Source organism: Peromyscus eremicus, chromosome 3 (genome assembly GCF_949786415.1).
Source record: "Peromyscus eremicus chromosome 3, PerEre_H2_v1, whole genome shotgun sequence".
NCBI lineage: Eukaryota > Metazoa > Chordata > Mammalia > Rodentia > Cricetidae > Peromyscus > Peromyscus eremicus.
Genome location: NC_081418.1, coordinates 139,947,023 through 139,953,022, shown reverse-complemented (window position 1 = coordinate 139,953,022; position 6,000 = coordinate 139,947,023).

Sequence of the window (6,000 nt, the reverse complement as noted above, 5' to 3'; positions counted from 1 at the left end):
GAGAGATCACAGAAAAAAAAAACATGTTCAGCAAAGCCAACATTATGATAAATGATGAAAAACCAAAAGCATTACATCAAAAATTTGGAGTGAGACAAGATTGTTCTTTCAATTGTTATTCAACATAGTGCTTAGAGTCTTAGCCAGAGAGAGACAAATTACTACATACTTTTTGAAATCTTTCTCTTTTAACTGTCATGTGTTATTTTACTTCTAGTGCAATATGCCACACATATCCAAAGATTTGGCTCTGATTTTCCTGTTCATTTTTATGTACTTCATTTGCTCAAGTATATTTCAGAGTCTATCCATTTTTCTTGTCTTTCATCAATTCAAACATATTTCTGGAAAGGTTGAGAATTTCCACTTAGCCGTAACCATGTATCTGTTAGTTTCATTTCTAAGCAAGTGTCCAGTGACTACATCTGATAAGCCATTTTTAGATTCACAGTTTGAGGTGAGCATCCTGCCTGCCTCTCTCTTTCTCACCCTAAAGGGCACATTAGCTTCAGTGGTGTTCACAGGAAAAACTTGGTTGCCAGGAGGTTAGTGACCAAGGAAACCATTATTTACATCTTGGTAGTCAATCTCAACTAATAGGAGGGAGCTTTATAGTTTGTTGTGTTGGTCCCAGGCTTTCACAAAGCACAGCATGTTGATCAGATAATTATGTCCATGCAATGCCCCTTCATGAACTTGGACAGTCAAGTTACTACTTATGCATGAATTCTTTTTGGTTTTTCAATTCATATGAAAGGATATCCCCAGAAGGCTATGCTATATACTTTTGCAATTCCACAAACCAAGAATAATGTTCAGTGATGGTTCCCACATGATGATTATAGAGTGACCTGGTAGTCAGTACTGAAAATCAAATGGGAATTTCCTTTAACATAATGAATCTTTAATTAATATTTTTAACCTACCACCATACTCATCTCCTTGTGATCCTCTTTAAGATTCCTTTCCAGGGCTGAAGAGCTGGCTCAGTAGTTAACCACTCCCTGCATATTGGATCTGAGGATTGGAGTTCAAATACTAGTATCTAAATTTACAATTTCAGTGTCCTGGAAAATACACTCCAACTTTAAGGAATCTGATGCCCTCTTTTACCCTCTGCACACATTTGTAAACATGTGTATATACTCAATCCTTACACATGTAAATAAAATCTCTAAAAAAAAAAAAAAGTTGAAAAAATTCTTTTCCATAGTTGTGTTTAGGATGTGTATAATATAACACCATCAGCTCTATGCTCAGCTTCACCAAGGTATTCATTTTGAAGAATTTCTCTTTATAAGTAAGTGTATTTTACTGACTTCTCAGGCTGTACATTACTGTTTGAAGTAAATACATGGCTCTCAAAAAGACGTGCCCTGGAACTACCCTCAGGCCTGAAGATGAAAGCCAGCTGACACTCCTCAGAGTGATACTCTAAACCGAGAGCCACATTAACAAAAGCAGCACAGCCATCAGAATCACTAGGGGAAGCCATAGGACACATCTAGTTTTACCTAAGCATAGACACAAAAACACTTTAGTTAGGAGCATCAGATGATATGCGATGCATCTACATTTGATTGTGTCACATGGAGTGAGCTCTTCTGAACAGGTGCTTGATGAGACAGCAAGATTCAGAACTGCCAGAGTTCTGTTTAGAATCCCACGATGTGGCCCTGTATTTGGAGCCTGTACACAGCATTTTCTGTCTAGTCAAACTCATAAAACTCAGGCTGTTACTATCTACAGCTCAGCAATAATCACTGCTGTAGATAAATCCTGTTCTTGTCTGAAGTCTTAGAGAAACAAGGGATTAGAATCACCTGATGAATGGTCTAAAGAAACAGAATACTAAAGGAAAGGTATTTTAAATTAGCTGACATGGTTTCAGGACTTGTCTCCTGTGGGAGTTTCTGCCAGTTCCAAGCAATGAGAATGAGGACTTGGCACCCAATAACACTGAACACAGACATCCACCAAATTGGCAGATCTGATCCAACTGCCCTTGCTGAAGTAACTTTCTCTCATTTCTCACTTTGTGTGCAAAATTACCTCCTATTTTTCATCTACTCTTGTAGATGAACAACATTCAATGTTGTAGAACAACATTCATGATGTTCCAAAACATAGATCAACTTCCTCTTGACTTTATACTTTCCTGCCAGGAGCTATCCCAGGCGGTGGATGGGTCCTGCAGAGGATATAAGGAGTCGGCCGGGAAAGAAGTGAGCCAGGCCATAGTGATTGGGAGAATCTTGCAGCCTGACTGACTAGCAGCCAGAGTGTTTCTTTATTTATACAGAATTTAGTTAGCAGTGATACAGTCATGATGTTCCAAAACATAGATCATATCATTTTTGTTTTTGGACCTGTGTTTCACTTCCTTTTGCTCATCTTTTAGTCATCATTAATAAACTATGACAGAATAGAGTTATCATTTCCAATCATTTTCCCTCAAGTTTTGACATCATTAGTAAACAAAGCTATCATTCTTACTCATTAACCCCATAAACCAATTTTTAAGAATCTTTTTTTTTGTCAGTCATATGAATAAATAATATATTTAAAAATAAAAGTCTGCCTCTTATATGATGTAATCATCTCCAAGACCCTCAATTTACATATTAGTGATACAGAAAATAAAATGACTAAAATGAACAGCAGTACTACATGACATATGGCTATTATAGTTTTTGATGCACAGCCATCCTACATTGCCTAGGCTGGTCTTGAACTCTTGAGCTCAAGGATTCATATTGATCAGGTCTTGAAATCCAGGGCTCAAGGGTTCATAGAGCCCATTCTCCAGAGAACTGAGGCTGTAGTTGCTTGCCACCATATTCAGCCAGAATCTTTGAAAGTAGAAATTGGTAAACTGACATAAGCTTTCTTGTGAAAATTAACTTTTTATTGGAATCTGATAACACAATGATGCAAACTCTTAAATTGTGTGCTTTTTTTATATGCCACTTGAAGATTATTAAGAGAAGGTTGGGATGGCTGGATCCATCACAGAGATGTGTTTACCAACTTTCTCCTCCCCTGCATTTTTCGAATTCTACAAAAGTTGTTTGAAATCAGTAAATCTGATCAGACTAGGTCTTACACGAATTTCAGCTATATCAATTTTTCCTATTCTGCCACACTGCCTCACCTGAACAACACATCTGAAAACCACTGTATATGGGGTCACTCTTTGGGGAATTATTTGATGTCAACTTCATCCTAAGCACTTTATATGGGTGAGCTGGCTCACTAAACCGCTTCATAACATTAGATTCTTTTTTTTTTTTTTTTTTTACAAGGATGACTGGACTGCTACTCACATCACCAGGCAGGCTACCTGGAAAACAGGACCCCAAGAAAGACACAGGGATCGCCCAATGACAGGAAAATGGAATGAGATCTACATGAACAGCCTGGACATGAGTGGGGGTAGTGAAGGGCGAGGGTCGAGGGAAAGAGAGCTTGGGTGAGTGGGAGATCCCAGCTGGATCAACAACAGAGAGGGAGAACAAGGAATAGGAGACCATGGTAAATGAAGACCACATGAGAATAGGAAGAAACAAAGTGCTAGAGAGGCCCACAGAAATCCACAAAGATACCCCCACAACAGACTGCTGGCAATGGTCGAGAGACAGTCCGAACTGACCTACTCTGGTGATGGGATGGCCAAACACCCTAATTGTCATGCTAGAAACCTCATCCAACTACTGAGGGATCTGGATGCAGAGATCCATGACTAGGCCCCAGGTGGATCTCTGGGAGTCCAATTAATGAGAATGAGGAGGGTTTATATGAGCGAGAATTGTTGAGACCAAGGTCGGATAAAGCACAGAGACAAATAGCCAAACAAACGGAAACACATGAAATATGAACCAATGGCTGAGGGGTCACCAACTGGATCAGGCCCTCTGAGTGGGTGAGACAGTTGATTGGCCTGATCTGTTTGGGAGGCATCCAGGCAGTGGCACCGGGTCCTGTGCTCACTGCATGAGTTGGCTGTTTGAAACCTGGGGCCTATGCAGGGTCCCTTGGCTCGGCCTGGGAGGAGGGGACTGGACCTACCTGGACTGAGTCCACCAGGTTGATCTCAGTCTGTGGGGAAGGCTTTGCCCTGGAGGAGATTGGAATGGGGGGCGGGCTGGGGGGAAGGTGAGGGGGGGAGGGGGGAGAACAAGGGAATCTGTGGCTGATATGTAGAACTGAATTGTATTGCAAAATAAAAATTAAAAAAAAATTTTTTTTGAGAATCTTGAGGCATATGACAGCCTGTGCTCAGGCTGGTTGCTTTGGTTGCTTCAAGGACACTATACCAAAACAAAATCTTCAACCACCCTAGGCATTTTGCCATGTCTCAAGCAGTGTATTATTAACTCTTAGTGGTCAGAGTGGCCAGGAAAAATCCTCAGGTTAAAGCTGCTGCAGTTATGATTTAAATTCTGGCATAATACAATCAATGTTCACATTTATATCTTCATAGAATTTGTCTATATGTCTAATCCTTGCATTCTGTTGTTCCTTAGTTATATGACATTATAGTGGCTCTACATGAGCTAACTTCTAAGAAAGGGAGGTCCTAACACCTCATACTTTTATCATCATTCCACACCATACTTTGCTCGTCAATATGTCTCTGTGTAGGGCAGAGTTGTATGCCACGTAATTATCTGAGTGTACAGTGGGAAGAGCCTTGTAATCTGAACTGTGGCCAACTACTCTAGCCCACCAGATCTTGTTGACCTTTTTGAATTTACTTTGTTTTGAATATTTTGTTCCAGTATAAGTACAGGGATAGATGTTTCAAGAATGTCTCATAGCCTCATGAAGGGATCTCTGGCTTCTTTGTGTGTCACAACCTCCAAGGCACAAGGAAGACCTTCAAGTAGATAAGGATATCTCCCTAAAAGCAGTGGGGAGGGGAATAGTATGTTCAGGACTTTCCTGGGTAAGCTTAGAAGCAGCATTCCTGGGAGAAAGCATAAATGATTCATAAGGAATTTTACATCAACCCAATATCCTCGAATTGTACAAATATTAAAAATGCCCAAAGTATGTAACAGGTAGAGATGAAAACCAAAGGTGGTATGGCAGCCATCATGTAGCTCAGCTTTGCTGGATCTTTGTCAAGCAGCTATGCTGGCTCTATGTCTTCTGCCATTCCATTCAGATATGGCTGTGTCACTTTCCCTTTTTATCGTGCTAATCTCTGCTCTCATATGCATTTCTCTTTTATAAAATAGCTTTATTGTTAGAAAGAGAAGGTTCTTTGATGAGAGGTGAGAGCTCCACTCACCTGTGGGTGTAAGGATAGGTGTTTATAATGAAGTGAGGAATTATGCTGGTATAGGAAGTAGCAACAGTAGGATCACCTCTAAGAACCATGAACTCATGAGCCTTGGGTAGCTGACTAGGTTTCCAGTACCAGGCATGACTTACCTCCTCTTGAGTAGTCTTTATGCTCAATGATACAGCTGTTATTTACTGTCAAGATGAGTGCCATTGTTGCACCCTGAGGGGTATCTGCCATCCTGGTCATTCATAGGTTCAAGGAACATTGAGTAAGAGGGGGCAGGAAGATTGTTAGGGCCAAAGACCCAGCAAAGCTGCTATGATATTGTATCTCCTGGAAATGACAGATTTAATCATGGCATCTCAGCAATATGGCTGCCTACACAGGACCTGAACAAGTACAGCATTTACAAACAATGCTGACATGGAAGAGCAAAACTTCATGGTGTGCCACCACAGACTGCTGGTTTTTTTTGGGGGGGGGAAGGAAGGGAGTTACTCTTTACTATTTGAGGACCTGCCATCCAGCTCCCAAATAAACACATAGAGGCTTATTATGACTTAGGGAATGTCCGGTCTTAGCTTGAATTATTCCTAGCCAGATTTTCTTAAATTATCAAATCTACCTTTTGCCTCTGGGCCTTTATCTTTCTCTATTACTCTGTGGCTTGCTGGGTAGCTGGGTGGCTGACCACTTGCATCCTCATC